General features: G+C 40.2%; 1 protein-coding gene across 4 annotated transcripts in view; it reads left to right on the forward strand.

Annotated features, from left to right (window-relative positions):
• The first annotated feature begins 415 nt into the window (after positions 1 to 415).
• Positions 416 to 24,039, forward strand: part of FBXW11 (F-box and WD repeat domain containing 11) — a 148,833-nt gene continuing 125,209 nt past the window's right edge. For all 4 annotated transcript variants that reach the window (XR_006679524.1, XM_045284604.1, XM_045284605.1 and 1 more), the window contains exon 1: positions 416 to 532. The gene's annotated coding sequence lies outside the window, so the exon portion shown is untranslated. The remainder of the gene's footprint in view (positions 533 to 24,039) is intronic.

Here is a 24,039-nt window from a genome sequence, read left to right on the forward strand (position 1 = left end):
GTCTTAGAAATTGGGTATGGAAGTTTATTGTGCTTTAATGGATATGGAACTGAATGGTGTGGGACAGTTTACATGGATAGTAGAGTAGGTTTGTTTATAGTTGCTCTCAGGCTGTTCGTCATAAACGAGTAACTAAGGTTAGTGATGCTTCATTCTTTGCCATGTGGTTTTTCTTGTACCTTCTGTCAACACACCGGTGAGGAATGCTGTCACAGATCTTGTATGCCAAATAGCTGACTCGGGTTGTAACTTTCTGTGCCTCAGATCTACCACTCCAACAGCCCTTCCAGTCTTGGTGGCTGTCCTTTGCCACTGGTGCCATGGTGGGTGTATGGATTGCTTTCTGTCTTTCAACAGTTGCCGAAGTGCATGTTTGGGATTTTGTTGAAGAAAATTGGATACAGTAAACGGAAAGAATCTTGGAAGATGCTTGACTGCTTGCTGTCTTTTCTCAAACTAGTCTGAAGGGGAATTCCTCCCCTCCCCCCAGGCATTCTGGATTGGTGGATCTGAAGTACAAAATATTTTCCAGGTAAGCAATTGCCCTGTATTGTTTTGTTTTCAGCTCACCGAAAGCAACTTAAACAAATTCTTTACTTATTTTTCCATTCATAGGGAAAAGAAGAAATGTTAGATAGTTGTACCTAGTTTGGCTATGAAAGTGTACATGACAGAATTGCTAATAAAAACTTTGTTTCCTATAATAAGTGCAGTTATTTTTATTGTAGCTTCAATTGGTTTATGATCATAGCTAAGTGGGAATGCAGTAGACAAGGATTATTTTGTTTGGGAAATACCTTATAAAGTATGGAAAGCAAATGGTAATTTTTGAAATATCATTACAAAAATTATTGTTATTTGGTCAAAATATATTTTGTAGCTATCATGTAGAACCCTAGTGCTGTTGAGTAAGCGTTGGACTGCTAACTACAAGGCTGGCAGTTCAAACCCACTAGCCACACCATGGGAGAAAGATGAGGCTGTCTGCTATGGTAAAGATGTATCGCCTTGGAAACCCTATAGGGTCAACAGGAATCAGAATCAAACTTGATGGCAGTACAGTAGGGTGTCTTGTAAGTAGTAGTCTTTCATTCTTAGGACTCGAGTCTTCTCAGGAAGGATTCCTAAATGTAGCACCTGTTTATTAAGTATCTGCTAATTTCCTGGCACAGTGCTCAAAGTGCTCGGCTGCAAACCAAAAGGTTGACTGCTTTCACCAACCCGTTCTAGAGGTGGAGAACGATGTGGCAGCCTGTTTTCATAAAGGGTTACAGCCTTGGAAACCCCAGGGACGCTAGTTCTACTCAGTCATGTAGGGCTGTGATGAGTTGGAATCTACTAGATGGCAGTGGCGTTGTTTGGTGGTCGGCACTTATATTTCTTATTTAATTGCCCAATGCTTTACCTGCACTTTTACAGATAAGTCAAATGAAGCTCAAAAGCATTTACGGTAGTGCCAGTTGTCCAGGGTCATACAGCTAGTAAATAACAGAGCCCGCGTCAAGCTTGTGTATGTGTCTATGTGTACCCAAAGTTATGGCGCTTCTCATGTTTTAAGTATGCCGAAGTTTGCATGCCTATCTGGAAGAATGAGATGCAGCTAGCTAATAAGCGTTTCTGCTCAAAGAACACATACTGGGCTAATGTTTGGCATGTTATGTTAGTCAGGTCAGATGCTCTGCCTACTTGAACCATAAGATCTTTAGTCAGATTATCAAGTGAACGTAAAGGTAATTTAAGTATAGGAGGGACAATGCATTGAAATGTTAAAATGTACATTCTACTATGGAGAAGTATTGTTTGGCTTCGTGAACTCAAACCTGTATCTTCTCAGTTTCCTCCTTCGTATGTATTGGTTATATACATAACTCAGTAGCTCATACTGTAGGCTTAAATTTTAAAAATTTACCATCCTTATCTGTAAGACTCAAGAACTCTTTGAAAATAGGACTTTCTCTAGTTGTTCAGATCATTCACTTCCTTTAAGCTTATTTAACACACACACACACACACACACACACACACACACACACACCCACACACACCCAACCCACCCACCCACCCACCCATAGGCTTTACTACTCTGATTTTTGATCCTTGGTTTAGTTTAGTACCTTTCCATTTGCAAATATCCTGGGTGAGCATTTTCACACCTGTCATGTGCAGGGTAGTCTGGGTGGTGGTGATGGCAGAGGCAGCAGGAGTAAAGGCTGAAGGTAGTAACAGCTAACTTTATTCTAGGTACTTTCTATATGAATTCATCCTCACAGTAACCCAGTGAGACAGGCAGAATTATTTCTACTTCATAGCTGAGCACACTGAAGACTTAGGCTAGGTCACATAGCTACTATGGGACAAAGAAACGGTTTGTCCTGGGTTAATGTGTTATGAACCCAGGCAGTTCTGACTTCAGAAAACAGGCTTCTAATCTGTGTGCTAACTGCCTTTAGTTTACACCATTGGTTTCTGCCCCCTTTTCAGAAAAAGAATCACTCGGCTTACCCCTGGCAATGAAGTACTTTTGTATTATAGCCCACAAGTCAAGATAAAGGTATCTTTTTTGCCCCCAGTGAATAGTTTGAGCGAGCCCCCCCCCCCACGCCCCCCCAGTGTCAATGGTGTAGTGCCTCATCTTGTAATAAATCAGTTGCTGTCTGGTTGATCTTGACTCATGGTGATTCCATCTGTCAGTAGAACTGTGCTTTGTAGGGTTTTCAACGATGGCTTTTGTGCAAATAAGTCAACAGACCTTTGCCCCCAACATGCCTCTGGGAGGTTTGAACTGTCAGGCTTTAGGTTAGCAACTAAATGATTTAGTTAAATATTTGCACAATCTAATAGAAGGGCAGACATTCTAAAGACTAAAACCATATTTTTATTTCAAGGAATTATTGTAAAGGAAACAGGTAATAAGTATTGTGTCTTATCTGCTGTAGAAAGCAAATTGTTTAGCCCAGGGGTTGGCAACCTTTTGAGAAGGAAGAGTCTTGTCAAATAATTTAAAAATTATTTGAGAGCCATGAATATATTTTTACAAACAAATGAAACTACCATTGTCTGAATAATATTCTTTAACGTTTTTCAATTTTACTTCAGAGCCATAGGACTTGCAAGCTGCAGTTTGCCAACCCCTGGTCTGGTATCAAGTTTTGTATCTGCCAAAGAGGGGTTACCTATCAGACTGCTTCCCCAGAGGCCTCACAGTGCTATGGCAACCCTCCAGAACAGCTCTATCCAACAGAACTTCTTGTAGTGATGGAAGTGTAAACTGCAGTGCTCTTCAGTCTGGTGGCTACTAGCCACAGGTGGTTCTCTTGAAATGTGGTTCTGTGATTAAAGAAATGAATTGTAAATTTTACTTAATTTTAATTTAAATCTATATAGCCACATGTAGTTAATGGCTTCATTCTTGTATGGTGCATTTTTTGAATTTGCTAGTATCTTAGATTTAGCACTTTCAGAATCAAATTTGATTCAGAATCAAATTTCAGAATCAAGCTAAAAGCATCTTTTAACTCCAGGGTTGGACTCACATTAGCTGGGTTTATAAGACTGATGTATATAGAACCAGAATGCCAACTTGCTAATTTACAATGATTTACACTGTTGGAATGATTAGAATATTCTCTTCTGATAGTCATATTTGTGTACTAGATCCTAACTCATATGCTTTTATTCTTTAAAAGTGAAAAATGAGGGACATGAATAATCAAGTCAAATGATTGGAACATTCTCTGCATCTACGTAAACTTTACCTACCAGGTCAGATCATAATCAGATGGCTTGGTTAGTCTGAACTCAGCCAAAGTAGTCAGGCATCTGATAGATTGCAACAATGCCATTCAGCCTAATTTAAGGATGGCTGGTGTTTTCTTATGGCAAAACTTACCCATTTATTTTAAATGCACTTGTGATTTATGGATCTGTGAGGTCCTTTACTTTCCTTAGGTGCCTTCATTACCATTACCATCTGTTCTTGGTTCATTTTCACCTCTTAGTGGCAGATGAGTTTTTCTTGATTCTCACAATAACACATGCATTCACCTAATTAATTTGATCTGACAGTGTGTAGTAGACTAGGAACATAGAGTGCTGTAGGAACACATACCTGGTGGTCCATTGTATCTTTGCGTCCCTTCGTGTTCTCCAATGGAGCTGGGTTTTGGTTACTATGCTGTTACTGTGGTTCCTGCTCTTGCTTCTCCTCCTTTTGGAGTAGGGAGAATGACATAATCAAATTTGTATTTAGAAAGTTCACTTTAGCAGGATAGATGGAAGCGACTTAAGCATGGAGAGTGACACGAGAGCAGTGATGAAAGTGAACCGCGGTGTGGACAGTGGAGATGCTGTGGGTGTGCCGATTGCATCTGCAGAGCTTGAGCTATTACTATAGGAGTGGGAGAGGGGAGGAATCTAGTATGAATTTCAGGTTTTTGCCTTAGGCATCTGGATGGATTTTTGTTCTCATCTCCAAGAGAGGGAATACTAGAAGAGGGGGTTTGTGGAGAAGTAATGATTTCAGTTTGGGTTATCATGAGCTTGAATTGCCTATGGGTGAATTATCCAAGAGAAGTGTCTAGTAGGAATATGGGTCTGGTGCTAACTGGAAAGACCAGGGTTAAGAAAGATTCCGGAGTGTTTAGCTTCAGGGTTAATAACTGACTTTAGTACTATTACAAGATTACCCGGAGTATAGATTGAAAGAATCTCTATGTTGGTATAGGTGTTGGGTCACTAGCCACGAAGTTAGTCGTGGGAAACCACCCACTACTCTGCAGGAGAAAGAGATAGCTTTCTAGTCTTGAAAAGATTAAGTTGTGGGAACCCACTGAGGCAGTTCTACCCTGTCCTATAGGGGCATTGTGAGTTGGAATCAACTTGATGGCAGTGAGTTTGGTTTGAGTGCATTGGTATATGGGAATACCAACAGATAGGTATGGGCTGTACCTAAGGTCAGAACCTGAGATCTTGTAATACTGATCAATAGGGGTTGTTACCACTTTCCTTTTTCTCTTGACTTGGGGATTCTGCTACAGCCATATAATTCCTAATCTCATTTAATCAGCACATTCTATTTGAGGTATGGTTTTTCTCCTCTACTCTAATGGTTTGGCTAATTGATAAAGGCACAGGTTTTGAAATGTGTGTTTAAAACTCACTGTTTCATTTTGCATCTTAGGTACATTTACACAAATTCTGCTCTTTATATCTGACAACAAAAAGAAGAGAAAAATAACCTAACAGTGGAGGTTCTGGAACATGGACAGGAACAGGGAGTTAGTGTGAGATGGAAAGTGGCAGTCTGCTTTCCTCTCAACCTGTCTCCGTTCCTGAATGCGTCTCATCTAGCTGTGATGAGTGTGATTATAGTTATTTTAAACATGCACATTTTAAATGTTGGGACATTAAGCCTGAACACAAGCCAACTATTTGATCTAGTAATCAATTGATGGAACTGTGCTGCAGTAAAAATGAGCAGTGTCGGAATAATTGAGATGGAGTAAGCAGGTCTCCAGAGGGCCATAGTCTTAGAGGATTCTTTTTTCTTTTTAATCACTTTATTGGAGGCTCTTATAGCTCTTATCACAATCCATCCATCCATCCATCCATCCATCCATGGTGTCAAGCACATTTGTACAGATGGTGCCACCATCATTTTCAAAACATTTTCTTTCTACTTGAGCCCTTGATATCAGCTCATTTCCCCCCTCCCCCGCCCTCCCTCCTTAGAGGCTTTTAAAGACACATTTTTACCTTAAACACTAACTTTAGACTTGGCCGCCCCAGTTAAGCAGCAACTCCACTATAATATGAACAGTTAATTAAATAGCAACAATCAGTACTTAGCAAAATACATTTTTAAGTAGTTACACACATCTGTTACAAAATTCATAGGTACAAAGAGTATGCAGTTAAAAAAAGGAAACCTTCCATTCCCTATAGCTCTAGCCTATTACCTTTCTTGTGTGTGCATGTGTGTGTGCTATACACAAAGTTCTGCACTTAAAATGAAGTATAATTTGCTGATCTTGCATATCAGTCCCCAAAGAGGGCTCATGTGTTTTAGGTAGATAATTAAGCAGAATTAGTGTACAAATGTGCCATAATTTGTGTAACTAGTCCTGACCAAAGCAGATAGGTTATTTCCAATCTATGAGGAAGACCTTTGTGCTCAGGTCATTCACATACATAAACGCATATCATCTGGACAGATTCCCAAGGACAGATGCTTCAGTCAGCTTAAAATTTTATTCTCCTAAGCTTTGTCTTAGGAGCCCTGGTGGCATAGTGCTTACAAGTTGGGCTGCTGACTGCAGGCCAGCAGTGTGAAACCACTAGGTGTTCTTGGGAGAAAGATACAGTTTTCGCTCCCATGAAGATTTACAGCCTGGGAAACCCACAGGGACAGTTCTCTGTCCTCTAGCTAGGGTCACACTGAGCTGAAATGAACAGGACGGCTGACTGCCTTTTTAGTTTGAGACTTTGCATGAGGGTGTTCATGTCTTCACTCTTGTTAGTACCGTATATACTCATGTATAAGTCAAGATTTTCAGCACTCTTTTAATGCAGTTTTTGTGGTAAAATTAGGTGCCTTGGCTGATATTCAGGTCGGCTTATACTTGAATATATAGGGTATATGTTGTGGTATGAATTTTAAGCTGATGGTTCTTTATGTTGTTCTTTTCCCCCCTATTTTTTAATCATAAAATGTTTTATGTATACAAAGTAGGAAACAAACTCTACCTAGAGTTCATCAATGACTAGCGTTTTGCCTTAGCTGGGTCCTTTCTTTTCCCCGTTTCAGTCCCCCATTATATGTTTCCTCTTTCATTGTTGTTAAATAATTTGAAAGTGAGTTACAAATAGCATGATAGTTCATCCCTAAGTATTTCAACATGTATCCTAAATAATGGCAGTCCCTCTCCCGTGTGTGTGTGTGTGTGTGTGTGTGTGTGTGTATGTGTACGTATGTACATACATATACAAGGGGCTTCAACATGGTTATGGAAAAAAAGAAATTAAAGGATTGTGGAATATTTCCACAAATTTTTAGGATCACACAAACACACATGTATATGAAAACCACATAATGCAAACCCAACCGCATATATGTATATAACTACAGACATGTAGTCACATGCATTTTTTACATATAAGCATCTCCACTGTTGCTTTCACATCTCAGAAAATTATTAATTCTGTAATGCGATATCAAATATTAGTTTAAATTTAAATTTCCCCAGTTGTTTAAAAATATCTTTTATAGCCCTCCTTCTTTAGTAAACTACTATAAACAAACCAGGATCTAAACAAAGTACACTCTTTGTATTTGGTTATCTCTGTAGTCTCTTTTAATTTTCTTTTTTCTTCCTTATTTCTGGCCTTGACTTCTTAGTGGAGCTTTTCCTCATTGCGTTAAGATGTTGCTTGTGGTTTTTTATTTCTGACCTTTAATGTGCTGAGAAATTTCCTTTCTATTTCTGTTTTGTTGAGTGCTTTTATCAGGAATGGGTGTTGGATCTTGTCAAATGCCTCTTCAGTGTCAGTGCTTCCATCAGCCTTGCAGGATTCTTTGCTTTTTTAGCACAGGATGTCCTTGTACTTGCCTCGAATTCAGGAACCAGCCATTACTCCAAGTAGCTCTGGTTCCTTTTAGTGGAGAGTTGCAGTTGCTGCTCTGAAAGGGTTCACATTAGAGAGTCCTGTTTAGGGAGAAACGTGGAACAAAACTCATCGTCGTAAAAGACACAGTAGTAACGGGTTGCAGAGATGGGTGGCCGCTGAGACTGCCCTTCATCACTGTGCCCGTGGTTCTGGAGCAGAACTCAGTCCCAGTTTCGCAGTTTTCAGCCCAACAATTGAGTGGTGTGTAAGAGGAAGAGTAACACTAGTGAGGCGGGCACTCCTTAGCATAATGAGCAGTGTGAGAGCAAAAGGGCAGCCTTTCCCTAAGGACAAAGTTCTTAAGAAAGAAGGAGGAATGGAAAGAGGAAGAATAGACTGTCTTCACTTTATCTAGAAGGCCCTATAAGCTTTTGTGTTTATGATCTTTGCAGGGGTTGGAGGAGGGATGAAGGTGGTAGGAAGGGTTGAAAGGGAAGGGGGTTATGAGAGTGTTTGAGCAAGATCTGTGCCTGCCAGTCAGTTGGGAGGATGCATTAAAGCAGGAGAAACTGGAGAAGGGAGACTGTTGGAATATTCCAGAGAAGAAATGGCAGGTAGTGACAGATGGTATGAAGAGGAGGAATGAGACATTTTAAATGTAGGGATGTTGAGTGTGTGTGTGTATGTGTTCATATGAAAGTAAGCCATGCTCTTTTAAAACATGGAGTTCTGTTTCTGAAAAGCTTTGCATTCAAACATGGGCTTTGGAAGCTAACCATTCTTTGTATCTGTTGCTTAGTTTTGGAAGAGAGTAGATAGTTTCATGCATTGTTGTCACTGTTTAAAGGTTAGCTTTATTTCTGAAAGTTGTACACAAAGGGGAGATTTGTATCACGACTCTTTTCAATTAATGTCCTTTGAATTATAGAGCTTTCAAGTGCAGGAGCCCTGGCAGCAAAATGGATTATGGGTTGGGCTGCTAACTGCAGAGTCAGCAGCTCTAAACTATCAGTGTCTCCATGGGATAAAGATGAGGCTTTCTACTTCTGTGAAGAGTTAACGGTCTCAGGAACTGAAAAGGGACAGTTCTACCCTGTGCTACAGGGTCACTCTGAGCCTCAATAGATGACAGTGAGTTTTGGAGTTGCCATGTGGGAGAAAGATGAGGCTATCTGCCCCCTATAAATATTTATAGCCTTGGAAACCCCATGGAGCAGTTCTCCTCTGCCCTATAAGGACTGCCATGAACTGGAATCCAGGCAGTAGCAGTGGGTTTGCATAATTGTTTAGAAATTAGGACTATTTCATTGTGCAAATGTACAGCTGGTTCATTGGTTTATTCGAGATTTGTTTCTAACTGATAGCAATGACGAACAAAGCTAAATTGCTCATTCTTAAAGCTTAGTCTTTAGCCCATCCTTGCGTATTATCCTGGAGTAAATTCTAAGAGCTGGAATTGTGATAAGGGGTGGTGAGTCCATTTTAAAGAGCTTGTGTTTTATATAGATGAGGGTTTTACCCCCTCTTTGTTCTTGTTTATATGACTATCATATGATAGGTCGGAGTCTATATGGAAGTGCTATGTTCTCCATTTTAGGGTTATAAACAATGGGAAAAACCCAACTCCTAATGTATTTAAGTGCTAGTGAACATCTTTTCTTAAATGTTTGTAATTATTTGTATTTCATTTGTGAAGAAAGGGAAATGTGTAGATTGGTGGTAGTTCTACTTTGTGATTCTAAATCCGGGTGCACTCAGTGTGGGGTGTGGTGGGGGAACGAAATAACCAGGGTGAGAAAGTGCGGAATTGGTTGTGGCTGGGCAGTGCCTTCTCTTTACTCAGATGTTTTAGATGACTGGGTTAGAAGTGTGTTTGCTTTTTCTTTGCAAACTCTGAAGCACAAGCCGACTCCCTGCTCTATGTAGACCCCTTTCTTGATGATCTTTAGGAACAGTTGTGTTTAGCCTTCACCGACGGTTTCGAGGAAGTGACTCCCCACCACTAGCCCTTGTCCTTTGATCTTGGAGGTAAAGTTCAGGTGGGAATTCTTCTACTTCCCCAATGAGCTTTTCACTGTTTACATCTTGTGAACTCTGTTTCTAGTTCAGTTCTATTCCGTATTGTGTTTTATAGAAATACCAATGTAGATTACCCTTTATCTTCTTTTGATAATTTTAGTTGCAGGTCAGAAACTCCAACCATGACATTTCCTGATGCTTTCTATGGCTAGCTTTTTGGACCTTGATCCCCGTGGTCCCTCCTCCCCTTCTTGTCTGAGTTATTTAGAAATACCAACAGAACTTGATTTTCTCACAGTGTAGAAGGCTATCTATCCAAACTCAGGGTGCATGCTCCGAGGTAAAACTGTATCTGTCAGCTCTGGAGGAAAGGTCCATGCCTTTTTAAATTTCTGGGAGGTCTTCATGTGGTTTGGCATCAGTCTTCCCTTGAGTCTAGGCAATTCCCAGTGCAAGGATCCCAGGTCAGAAGGAAGTGAGCTGCTTCTTGCTTTTCTTTCTTGATGGTACTCTTTCAGTTGTTGGCTTACTCTTTCTACTAGCTTCTCTCTCCTAACTCTTGTAAGAGAAGAGATGATATAGGCCACACCCCATGATGTAGGCCACGTCTTATTACCACGTCAGGGATGTGACTTGAGAAAGGTATTGCATCCTAATCTCTTCACAACTGATTGTTGATCACATCAGATCGAATCATGGGGGATGATTATATCATTGCATAGCTTCCAAAGGACCGAGAATCTGGTCTCAGGCTGATTGATGCATTTTAGAGGCTACAGGCGTCCTCAAACTATGGCCCGCCGAGGACATTTATCCCGCCCGCTGGGTGTTTTTGCCCCATTTGTTTTTTTACTTCAAAATAAGATATGTGCAGTGTGCATAGGAATTTGTTCATAGCTTTTTAAAAAAACTATTATCCGGCCCTCCAATGGGTCTGAGGGACAGTGAACTGGCCACCTGTTTTAAAAGTTTGAGGACCCCTGGGCTACACAATTCAGTCCACAAAATTGTTCCTGCCTTAGGGTCTTAACAAATGTTAGCAGTTATTAAGTTATCTTTGTTATCAAAGAGGCTTTACCTCTCGCTCCTTTCTTACCTAGTTAACCTCTGCTTCTCTTTTAGCCGAATCCCAGCATCACTTCTTCAGGGATATGGCTGGGTCCCCTCACTGCCCCACCAGATAGGTTTCCTGTTATACTCTTAGAATATCTAGTTATTTTTCTTACAATTGTTAACATAATTGTAATTGATAAAAGTGTTGTCGTATCTGTCACTAGATAGTAAGCTCCTTAGCTAGAATGTAATCTCCCGTCTCCTCTTATGTTTGCTGAGTTGAATGAAGGAATGCGTTTGGGAGAAGAGATGGGCATTACTATCTTGTGTCAGAAGGCTGTATGCACTCTACAAAACTCAAAGAAACCGAAGTTTTGCTGTTAGCTATTCTTCAGTGTGTGATTCACTCATGTTGTCAGAATTAATAGTAACTTTTCAACCTTTTACATAGTTCTTTGTTTGGTGGTTAACATTTTCACACCTTTTGCTACATTAGTTGCTTTAATCACATTTTTTTAATGTTGATAATGTCGATTTAGCCGTGCTTCATTCAGCTGCCAAATCAGACCAGCGGCGATCTGATTCAGATGTTGCAGTGATTTCTCTCTTTAACTCTATGGTGATTCTCGGTTCCCCCTTCGCTTTACTGCTGACATTGCTAACTTTCTTTGGAGCCATGGTTACGGTAATTTATGCAAGTAAAGCACAGTGAGGGATGTTTTCATGCACTAACACAGGCATAAAATGTTGTCTGAGTGAGAGTGTCACTTGTGTTTGGTTTGTGTAGGTTTTTCCAAGTTTAATTTTTGATTCACTATCAAGCAAAGTTAGGAACACTTGAGCATATTTTTGTCTTTTTAAATACTTTTATTGGGGGCTCTTAAATCTCTTATCACAATTCATACATTCATCCAGTGTGTCAAGCACCTTTGCACATAGGCCATCATCTTCAAAGCATTCTCTTCCCACTTGAACTCCTGATATCCGCTCCCCATTTCTTCTCCCTCCCTCCCCCGCCCACCCCCCTAAGGAACCCTTGATAAGTTATAATTATTTTTTCCATATCTTACATTGCCCTCCATCGCACTCACCCACTTTTCCATTATTCATCTCCCTGGTGGGGGGTGGTGGTTCTAGATTTATCCTTGTGATCTATTCCCTCTATCTCCCCCCACCCTCCTCTAATCCTCCTGGTATCTCTACTCTCATTATTGGCCCTGAGGGGTTTATCTATCCTGGATTCCCTGTGTTTCGGGCTCTTAATCTGTAGCAGTGTGCATACTGTGGTCTAATCCCATTTGTAAGGTAGAATTGAGGTCATGATAGTGGGGGGAAGGAAGCACCAAAGAGCTAGAGGAAAGTTGTGTGTTTCATCTGTGCTATACCACACCCTGACTGGCTCATCTCTTCCCTGTGACCCTTCTGTGAGAGGATGTCCAGTTGTCTCCAGATGGGCAGTGGGTGCCCCCCCCATCATTCACTTTGGGTATGGTTTTGTTCTGGGTCTTAGATGAGCAGATCTTTCTTGACATCGCTGTTTGAGTAGTGGAAAGTTCGAGCTTGGAGCTGTTCCACAACCAGAGTGTCACTATATTTGGTTGCCCTTTGGCTTTCTTGTCAACTAGTAACGGGATGTAGACATTTGTTGGTTTCTGGTTCAGTGTGTTTCTGCCTGAATTAAAAAGAAAAACAATATAAAAGCAAGCGTATTTTCTCCTGTGCCATTGTACTTTCTTACTTGTGTTATAGTTACCAAGTAAGGGATCTCTGAAGAAATAGAGTAATTCTATTTCTTGTGGATTTTTTGAGTTCAGATTGTACTATTTCTAGCTAGCTTGGCTGCAGGAATGCCCATATGTATTTGTCATTTTTGCCAATGACATGTTTTATGAAACTGACAATCATTATTAGAATATTAGGTATGTAGTTTGTTTTTGTTTTTACCTTTTGTGGATTAGGTTGGTATTCACAAGGGGGGTTATATTTGTATTTAATCTCTTAAGTCTGTAGTTTGTTTGTTTTTTCCACCCCGTTTCCTTTTTCTCAGTCCAGAGATATGATAATCACTTTCACTACTGTTGTATGTATTTAAATTTTGTTGTTGTTAAGTGCCATTGAATCTATCCCAACTCATAGTGACACTGTACAACAGACTGAAACAGAGCAAAACAATGCTCAGTTCTGCGCCATCCATATAATTGCTTCTAGGCCTGAGCCTATTGTTGCAGTCACGGTGCCAATCCATCTACTTGAGGGTCTTCCTCTTTTTTGCTTTCCCTCCACTTTACCAAGGATGGTGTCCTCATTTTAAACCTTACTTTATTTTTAAAAAGAAAAAGAAAAAAGAGAGTTGCACATAAAATGTAAGATACCCAAAACCAAACCCACTGCCATCGCATCAGTTCTGACTTGTTGCGACCAAGTTGGGCAGAGAACTGCTGCCTCTGTGGGTTTCTGAGGCTGTAAATCTCTATGGGAGTAGAAAGCCTCATCTTTCTTCCCTGGAGGTAGGCTTGAACTGCTGAGTATGGTTGGCAGCTCATTTTGTAATGCACTATGCTACCAGAGAACACCTTACATGGAAAGATATGAATAAAATTAGTGGAATAATGAGATGAAGGGAAGGGATAATGAGATGAAGGTAAATTAATCTAGGAAAATAAAATGCAATCAGGAGTTAAGTGTATACAGAATAATATAGAGTAAGTTTAGGCTGTGCTTGAAGGGGTGCTGTAATCTTAGGTGATGAATATATTCCTTCCTATACTATATGATTATTTATTTCATATTTTACTAGATAGTCTTATTGCTTAGTTGCAATAGAGTGCCTTTAAACATATGGATCAGGTTTCTTAATACTGGGTTTCAGAACCTTTGGAAAATCAGGACTCTTGTTTTTTTAAATTCTATCCTGCCTTCTCTTAGAGTTTTGATTAGTTTATCCTTCTAGGTTTTTTTTTTCTCTCTTTTTTTAAAAGTATGAATGAGATATTTTTAGCTTATTTAACTTTGAGCATTTTATTTAGCAGTAGAATGAAATGACTTCATAAGAAAGTAAATATAAAGTTAAGAATGCTTCAAGCACATAATGCTGTTTTATTTGACCTCAGGAATGATGGGTACTATTTTTGAATTTAACCTAATTTATCTGAATATGAGGGGCATCGAAACATTTCTGAAAATGTTTCACTATCCTTTAATTCCATTTTTCCACAAACTTTTCAAAGTGCCCCTGTATGTAAGATTTGTTAGATTTTTGCAGTTGAAAGTGGCAGAAATCGCAATTAAGCTGAGAAAAGAGAATTTATACTTTGAAGAATCCAGAGGTAGGTAGCTCCATGCTCTCCCTGTGATAGCGTGGTGGCAGAAGCAGGCTCAGCTTTTTGCCTTTTTACGTTCGAGTTCAGTGGGGAAGCGGTTTCATTGTTTGTGGGATTCAACTTTGATGAATTGGGAGATGTGACCAAAAACAAATGTCCGCCATAAATTCCTTAAAACTATAACATTATAGCCTTATATAATCTCAGAATCATACATTTTTTCAACATGTTGACTTTTCTGAATGTCACTTGTTCGTGATTGAGCTACTGGGTAGACGGAAGAACCCTGATGATGATGCAGTGGTCATGGGCTCGGCTGTTACCAAAAGATTGGTGGTTCAAACCCACTACCAGCTCAGCAGGAGAAAGATGCAGTAGTTCGTTTCCATAAAGATTTAGCCTTGGAAACCCTGTGGAGTGGGTCTGCTCTGCCCTATAAAGGTCAAGCCCAGTGGGCTTGCCTTGCTTGGTTAGTTGTATGGAGGCACTGTCAGGACCAGAAAACATATCATTGTAAATTGGTAAATTGCTTGTTTCTTATAACTTATTTAGGAAATAAAATACCCAGTTAAACCCAGTAAGTACAATTTTACAAGGCAATTTGGGGTTTATGGACTAGATTTTGGTTATTGAATTAGACTGTTTTCAAAGTAAGAGTAATACCACCCTGCCAACATCTGTCTCCAGCCTCTCAGCCTTGAGAACCAATTCTGTTACGTCACAACCTTAGGGATTGCTTCGCCTCTCTTCTCAAAGGCAGCAGGAATGTCCCCAGGAAATTGGCTTCCTTGTTGTCCTTGCAATTTTGTATTCTCCCAGAGTTAATGAGATATTTATTATGATGTTGACATCTGTTTTCTGTGCTTTGTAGAACATCTTGACTAATTGTATATAAGCTGCTCGTTCATGAAGCTAAAACAGTGACAGTGAACAGAGTTTTTGATAAAGAAGTTGATGAGCAACCCCCTGTCTCTTACATTTATACGGGGCCTTTTACATCATGATTTCTACGCCGTTCTGTGAGAGATTCTGGAGTAGTGTATTCTCTCCATATTTTGCATGTACAAGTACAAAAATGAATTCGTAAAGATAGATTGTTGACTTTATTACATGTATTCAGCAGTAATTACCTATTGTTGAGTCCAGGTGGATTCAAGGAAGTGTATACCAAAAGTACCACATGAGAGATTTAGAGGAGCTGAGATAGAGATAATATTTTCAAATCATAGACACAGTGGTCTAGAATTTTTTTTTCTGCCCCAGAATTCACTGAAACCTCAGGCATCAAGTGGTGATACCTCCCGTTACCCAGTCAGTGCCTTGAGGAAACTGTAAATATCAAGAACATCAAAGACACCTTTACTGTGCACAAGCAGTAGGAATCCCTTACTAAGCAGACCCTAATCCCTGACTGAAGGGCAGACCCATGTTCATAGGCACAATGAACTGTGAAACACACAGCTATTTTCTCATTTGAGACCAAGGTCAGTTTAGGATATGAAAAATAATGGACTATATGAGAAAGAAGAACTAGCATAAGTTTTACTGCTCATTTAATTAAGGAATAGTGAAATGTGACCAGCTAGAACAGTGGTTCTCAACCTGTGGGTCGCGACCCCTTTTACAGGGTCGCCCGATTCATAACAGTAGCAAAATTACAGTTATGAAGTAGCAACGAAAATAATTTTATGGTTGGGGGTCACCACAGTATGAGGAACTGTATTAAAGGGCCACGGCTTTAGAAGGTTGAGAACCACTGATCTAGAAGTTTTGACACACTTTTTAATGCTAGCTCCTAAGTAAAAGAGAGCATTTTGATTGCCACAGTTTTAAAAATCTCAGTGTTTGTGTATAAAAATTTAAAATTGAGATTCTACCGACTTGGAATATGTTTATTTGGGACAGAAGCCTCTGAAACGTGTGTGTTCAAGAGATGCACAGTTTAGAAAATACCACAAGGTTTGTTTAAATGTAAGTTTAAATTCAAAACTTTATTAAGAAGAAGCAAGTACTAGCTTTCCTCTAAAGGTATTATTCAGAGTGCATTATAAGAAGGGGCAGAGCATGCGAAGCTTTGGAAGTTCTGGGCAGCAGTAAGTCTAGAATGGATTTTCTAAGTACTATTAGTTCTCTTTAAGTAGTAATGCTCTTGAAAACAGTGAAGCTGCATTAAAAATATTTTATAGGTCTTCAGGAATTTAGCCACCTCTTTTCCCTTCAGTGAATCATTAAATAGTATAGCTTAATTTGTAGACAAAAATTTTGATATCAGGATATTTGGGTTTTGAGAATTCTTGTATTGTTTGTTGAGGAATTTTGAAGAATTTAGGATCATTTTCAATAAACTGGATGAATGTGTAGTTTAAAATGAAAAAGTTAGCTTTATGATATGGTCTAATTGAGTTAAAATATAATACGCTTCAAGACATGTTCTTGAAAGTGATATATTTTCCAAGGAAATGAAGAGTTTTTTTTCTCCTGCGTTCTCCCTCTCTTTAATGCAGTAAACTTTGCTATCCCTTTTACCAGTGGTTCTCAACTTTCCTAATGCCACGGCCCTTTAAAACAGTTGCTCATATTGTGGTGACCCCCCAACTATAAAATTATTTTCGTTGCTACTTCATAACTGTCATTTTGCTACTGTTAAGAATCGGGCGACCCCTGTGAAAGGGTCGTTTGACCCCCAGAGGGGTTGAGACCCACAGGTTGAGAACCGCTGCCTTATGTGAAAGTAGGGTTAAGGATTTTGGCTTGTAATACATAGTAGGGCAATCAAATCTTGTGCAGATACTGTTTTCTAGTGCAAGTTTTTGAACTTGTGAGGGTAGGTAGGTAGAAGGACCCAGAAAGGATGCAGCCAGCCACTGGTGTCTGGGATAGTAATGAAGCAATAGGTCAACCAAGGATTGTGACAGGGACCTTGGTATAGGCGAGGGCAGCTCTCAAACGATGTTCATAAAAGCATGGTGAGTTTTTAGTTCTGTCTTCTGAAGGTCCTCTCCGGTGTCTGCATTTTGGGACTGGCTTGTCAGACATTGAGAGGCGGTGTAGTGGTTACCGTTGGGGCTGTGATCGGAAGGGGGGCAGTGTGAAATCACCAGCTGCTCCTTGGAAGGAAGATGGGGCTCTCTGTCCTGTAAACAGTTAGACTCTCGGAAACTCACAGGGGCCGTGAGTTCTGCCCTGTCCTATAGGGTTGCTATGAGTCAGTGTTGACTGGATGGCAGAGAGGGAGTGAGCTAGCCCTTAAGTAAGGGAGATTACTTACTGTTTCTTACGACAGAGCACCATTTCTTAAGAGCTTTTTGTCTGGGTACTCTCAGTGAAGCTGTCTAGATGTTACAAGCATTGGAGTGAGATCGGGCTAGTGTCCTCCACACCTCAGAGTGCAACTTGATAGCTATCTTAACCCAGCTTTCTCTTTCAGCTTTCTTGAAGGAGAGTGCCCTAGAATCAAGGGACAGTTGACCTGGTCCCCAGGTAACAGAAGACTGCCACTGTGGAACAACTAATTAACTTTAGGAAGGCGCCCTGGTGACACAGTGGTTGAAGTGCTTGAACATCTCATCTGCTCTGTGGGATGAAATTATGACAGTCTGCTTCCATAAACATTTACAACTCCTGAAACCCTAGAGGGCAATGGTACTCTGCCCTACAGCATCACTGTGAGTTGGAATGAACTCAACAGCTGTGAGGGCTTGGTTTTGGTTTTGGCATTGAGAAGCTTGAATACTGTATTTGAAAAAAGATAGCAGTCAACAAGACAAAGATTTTTAAAAGCTCCCTTGTATTTAGTTCTAGATACTATATATGTATATACATTTAAAATGGTTGTTAAATAAAAATGGGATCATAATGTAGTCTTGATTTGTGCTTTCATTTACTTAATGTTTCCTGCACACTTGTATATTGTAAACTTCTTTAAGTACACTCCTACAACAGGATTTTCTGTCCACGTAACATTCTGTCTTAGGAGCGATCCATAATGTGTTTAACCATTCCCTAGTGTTGAGCCTAGTTTTCCTTTGCTTGTATGAGCAGTGCTATGAAGAACATCTCTCTAGCTGTATTTCTGGGCGTATCTTTGTTTTTCTGTAGTGTAATTTCCTACAAGTGAAACTGCTGAGTCAAGGCTTCTGACTATGTATTGTGAATTTGCACCCTAGAAACGTTGTGCCAATTATGCTCCATTCAGTCGTGTAGATGAAGGACGAGTAGGTAATATTTGAAAATAAAGTACAGGAACTTACTCCTTCAGGGAGTTTAATGTCAAGCAAAGGAAGTAACAAGCAGTGTAGTTTAGGGAAGAAACTAAGGGATTTTGAGATGGAATTGCAGTTTTGCCATGTTTGACATCTGGCAAGTTACTCAGGGCCTCTGATCCTGTTTGCCTCTCTAAAATTAGGAGAATGCCTCTGTGGAAGGAGGCCAAAGAGTACAAGAGCTAAAGTCTGACACATATAGGCACTCAAGACATTTTCCTCCCCGTTTACCCTTTTTTTGGGTGCGGAGATGGTGGTGGTAAATTTAGATCCCACTTATCATTTTTAATGAAGTGATATTAAATTCATAGTGGCCTTCCCCAGTTCTGATGAATATTTCTAAGTGGACTCATATGCTAAATGAAAAAAGGCACTAATTTGACAGGTGTTTTTGGATTTGTGGATAAAAACCCATTAGGGTTGGGTTCAGTCTGCCTCACCTGGAGTTTGCTGCAGGAATCGGTTTCTCTCAGAGATTGGCAACGGAATCTGCACGTGGTCCTGGTAGACTGAGTACCCATGTCGCTATGCTGGATATAGATTATTTTGTTCCATCCTGTACTTTATGATGCTGCTTAGAATAGATTCCACTTCCCACCACATACATCTAATTCTGCCCCTCAACGCACTCTGAAAAACAAAAACCCAAAACCCAAAACGGGCGACATTTAAAAGTTTAGCTTGTAGTGGCGAACTGGATTAAGGATGTCCCCCGGTTCCCCCCGCCCCTTTGGATTCCCTCAGGAATAAGTGTTAACATTTCGATGTTCATTGATGTTTCTGAGGGTCACCGGGTAATACCTCTTTCTAGTGGTTAGTATTTTTAAATACATTTTAATGCTAGAGATCATTAAGATGGACTCAACATTAATCTGGGGGAAATAATTTGTTTTTAATTGCTCTAAGTAGTTAAGATACTGTATGTAGATAAGTAGGCAAGACAAGTCTCATTGAGAATTACACAAGGCAGTTTTAAAATATTACACAATTGGCTTCTATTGGTGTTAAATGAGAGAGTCAGTGAACAAGAGGAAGGCCCTGGGGGAGATATTGGCACACAGCTGTAACAGCAGTAGCAGCAGCAGCGGCAGCACAGGAAGGGTGTGAGGATGGTGCGGAACCAGCCAGAGTGGCGACTTGTTGCATATGGAGAGGATCACTACTGGTGGGAAGCTACTCAATGGCACCAAGCAAGTGTCTCCTGAGGGGAAGAAAAATCCGAGAATATGGATGAATAAAATTTTAGAAAGAAAAATTAGCTTTTATCCTCCCACGAGGGAAGGACCATTGAAGATCCGTTTTAATTTAGTTAGACTTTGGTTCTGATGGCTTATCTTTTAAGGTGAGATCATTGTCTAAACATTAAGGGGACAAAATTATAAGGGGGGTCTACGGGAATTTTGGGCTCTGACTTTTCCACTACTATTTCATTGTGTTTAAATCTTTAAAAGCTGACATAATAAAATGCAGTTGTCCTCATTTTTTTCATCCCTTTTTTCTCTCCCATTCTCACTGCCCATTTTTCTCCTTAAAATATAATCCTGCCCGAAAAATATCCTGAGGTGTGTTATCTCTGTCCATTAAATATCTGATTGTAAAATACTGTTGCTAGGAATTAAAGTGTCAGCTTTCTAGGTTTTACAAAGGGCTTCAAAAAGTTTGTTGGAAAATGGAATAGAAAGATACTGGAATTCTTTTGTAATGCTTTGAAGCACCTCCCGTGTCACATGTTTACTGTCGTTCTGTTATAATAAAACTCCATGATAAGAAAAAGATAGTGTTCTTACATATTAAGGCAGAGGACCAATATTCCACTGTTGAAAGGCCTTGGAAAATGTCTTTAAATTGTGGGTTAACTTTTATTCTACAAGTTGACTACTGTATTATAATGATTCTTAGTTTTAAAGCAGTGGGGTTGTGAGAGTGCACTCTTTCTTTATAGGCTGCCATCAGACATAGAATTCTACTTTTAAATCTCAGGAGCCTCCTCTAAAGCTCTGTGGCCCTGCTTTTCAGTACAAATACTACTGCTTCCTGAAAACCAACAGTCTGAGAAATCAGGTAGAATTTATACTTTGGACTGACATTTTAAATGCTGCTTGAGGTGAATTCATCTGCCCCATTCAGAGACTTTAGCTCTCAAACCCATGTTCATTTAGATAGCCAGGGTTATGTACTCTACTGATCCGACTGCTATAAAAACAGTTCTCAACCTGTGGGTCGCAACCCCTTGGGGGGAGGGGGTCGAACGACTCTTTCACAGGGGTCGCTTAAGAAAACATATTTCTGACGGTCTTAAGAACCCAGACGCCGCTCCTCTATCCATCTCCAGGCGGGTCGCCCACATGCAGATACACCCACCTACAAGTACCTGGCGTGAAGACTGTTACCCATGCGATACTATGGTTCAAGACAAAATTTATTTGTAATTAGACGTATTTCACAATATATAATTACATATTGTTTTTGTGATTAATCACTATGCTTTATGTTCAGTTTGTAACAATGAAAATATATCCTGCATATCAGATCTTTACACGACGATTCACAACAGTAGCAACATTACAGTTATGAAGTAGCAACGAAAATAATTTTAGCATTGGAGTTACCACCACATGAGGAACTGTTGTACGAAAGGGTCGCGACATTAGGAAGGTTGAGAACCATTGGGCTATGTGATTCCTCAGGACTGAAGCCTCGCTCTATCCTATAAGGCCCATGAGGAGTAGGTATTGCCACCGGTTACCATAGAACTTCACTGCTATTCAATTGATTTGAACTCATCTGAGCCCTACATAGAGTTTCCAAGACTAAGTTTTGTGGGAGCAGCCTCCCTCATCTTTTTCTAGTAGTGCAGCTGGTGGAGCTGAACCGCTGACTTTGTAGTTAGTGGCCCCATGCTTACCTGACAGTACTACCTGGGCTCCTTAATTAGTATAAGCTGACAGTACTACCTGGGCTCCTTAATTAGTATAGAATAGACCTTTTAGTCTACCTAACCCCCTTTCAGTATGAAGCTCTGTTTTCTTTCCTATTTCTTTCCTATAGGACTTGGTGGAAGTTAGATGGGGGAAAATAAGGAGCTAAATGAATTATGAAAGTTAATTGGTTTTAGACATGTATTTCCGAAGGTTAAGCACAGGCCCTTGTAAGCTTTACATCAAAACGTAAGAAATTTCCGTTGGTCATTGAACAAATATGGAGAAAGTCTTGTAGGGTCCCAAGATATGTAACTTTCGCACTTCTTATCAAATCATGCTTCACTCCAGCTCTCTAAGGGTCATTCTCTGCTTAAAACAGCCTAATAGCTGTTTATCACTGCACCCAGTAGTGGCTGGAATGTACATTAAAACAATTGATCTCTTACTTGAAGGAATTTAAAGATTTAAAACCTTATTAGTTATTAAGAATAACAACTTTACAGTATTTATGAAAACATTCATGGTTTGTATATTATTAACTTCCATCCTTATCATTGGCTTATTTATCACTCTTGTCCCTGCTTGTGGCAGTGACTTACCACATATTCTAGAAACTCGGGATCTTCCTTTGATACTGACTTGAATTGACTTGGCTTTCATTTATTTACCCCTTCCCTCTTAGTCTGAGAACTGGCCCCAACTCTGTCTTGTGTGCTGCATGCCCTGACACTTCTATTTCCCCCTGACAATTAATTGTTGACGTAGTACATATACTGAGTTGCAGAAACAGCTCTTATGTATGTTGATAAACAATAGAATGGCAAAGCTGGGAGGATTCACTGCCTATAGGTAGTCTAGAACACACAGACTAAGAGTTGCGGTCCTAACACATGAAGCCCCAAGTGCCATGGGACAGTGTAGGAGAAATCTCTGGGCCCCCTGGCTCTAAGTTTTCCTTGTCTCACAGATAATACTTTAGTAATGTTGAATTAATTGCAGATTCTTACATAGGATGGGGCATTTTATAGCTCTTTGGCTTTGCTTATGTTGTGTATTCTGCTTGGAATGTCATTTTCTCGGTTTCCTCTGACTGCCTTCTGCACATCCTTTCTGGTTTATGTTTGCCTCCTGCTTTGAGTGAGTTAAGTCAGTTTGTGTGTGTGTCTGCTTTTTGATTGCACAGTCTGAAGATTTCTTCTTGGAGGAGAGAGTAAATCTTAATTGCTTTTCTATCTGCAGATAAAAGATACTGTATAATTTTTTTGTTGTATGGAACTGTATTTGAACCATTAAACTTGGTTATCTCAGTGCTTGCTTGATGTGATAGGAGTTAGAAAACCCCAAAACCAAACTCCCTGCCATTGAATTGATTCATACTCACAGTGACCCTATGGGACAGGGTAGAACTAACTGCCCCTGTGAGTTTTTGAGACTGTAACTCTTTATGGGAATAGAAAGCCCTGTCTCTCCCGCAGTGTGGCTGGTAGTTTTGAACGGCTGACCTGGCAGTTAGCAGCCCAACATGTAACCACTATGCCACCAGAGCAACTCCTGAAAGAAGTTAGAAGAGTCTGTTAATAATTTCATGGGAGCTGCTTTAAAGAAAACAAAAAACACACCCAACAATACATTGAAGGCTATGTGTTCAAAATGTTCTGGGCATCAGCCAGTTCTGTGTCATGGCAAAGGAGGCAGTTGTCCTTGGAGGCAATTAGCCACACACTCCAAATTCTCCTATTCCTTATTGGCCACTTGCAAGTGTTTAAGACCCTAGGCACCATGCAACTAAGAGGTAGAATCTTTTGGGTAGATTCAAACAAGCAAACAAACAAACAAACAACCCACCCCTGTGTTAGTCTTGGTTGACTAAAGAAACAAATTTATAAACACTCGTGTGTACGAGAGAACTTTCTATTAAAGAGCAATTGTATATTAAGAAAACACCCAGCCCAGTCTAGATCAAGTCCGTAAGTCCGATATTACCCCATATATCAATGCTAGTCCATAAATTCCTCTTTAGACTCATGCAGCCATGTAATGACGCCAAATGCAGGAAGATCACAGGCCAGTGGGTGGAAAGTCTTGTGGATCCAGTGAAAGTGGAAGCATCTCAGTGCTGGCAGGGGTTTCCACATGGCTCCTCCAGCTCCAGGGTACTAGCGTAGTTGCATGTTTCTTGTCAGCATGGATATCTGGCAGGGGGTGAGCCTATATCTGGCTTCCAGTGAGCTATTTAACTCCGTTTGTGCCTTCCAAATGAGGTCATCAAGCTGCGACCTGATTAACAGGCTAGACTCCACCCCTTCACAAGTTGGCAGGAGATTATGTCACTGCCACACCCCCAATACTTTGAGAAGAATCAGGGTAGGAGGTTCAAAACAGTCTCAGAGAAGGAAGTTAACCTTTTATGGGGTCTCCTTTGAGCCAGCCAGTCAGAAGTCAATAACGTTTTCCTTGTGGTTTGAAAGTTCCTACATTAAGAAATGCCAAAACCCGCTATTGATCTTGACTTTACTGATTTAATTTCTCTCAATTCATTGGCTTAATAATTTTTTCCCGATTGCATAATACCTATGACAAAATTCATAAATTCAATGAACTTTTCTTGGCTAATATGATTTTCCTTGGCCACAACCTCCCTTCCAACCGAACCAAAGCAAACCAAACCACTGCCATCAAGTCAACTCCAACTCATAACGACCCTGTATAGAGTTCCAGAGATTGTCTGGAAGCAGAAAGCTTCAACCTCCCCCCTTGGAACAGCTGGATTTGAACTATTGACCTTTTGGTTATTTCACCAATGCCTAGCCCATTGTGCCAACAGGGCTCATTTTCCTTGATCATACCAAAACCAAACTC

The sequence above is a fragment of the Echinops telfairi genome, unplaced genomic scaffold (assembly GCF_000313985.2).
Source record: "Echinops telfairi isolate 266 unplaced genomic scaffold, ASM31398v2 ScPeMD7_7469;HRSCAF=8507_0, whole genome shotgun sequence".
NCBI classification, from domain to species: domain Eukaryota; kingdom Metazoa; phylum Chordata; class Mammalia; order Afrosoricida; family Tenrecidae; genus Echinops; species Echinops telfairi.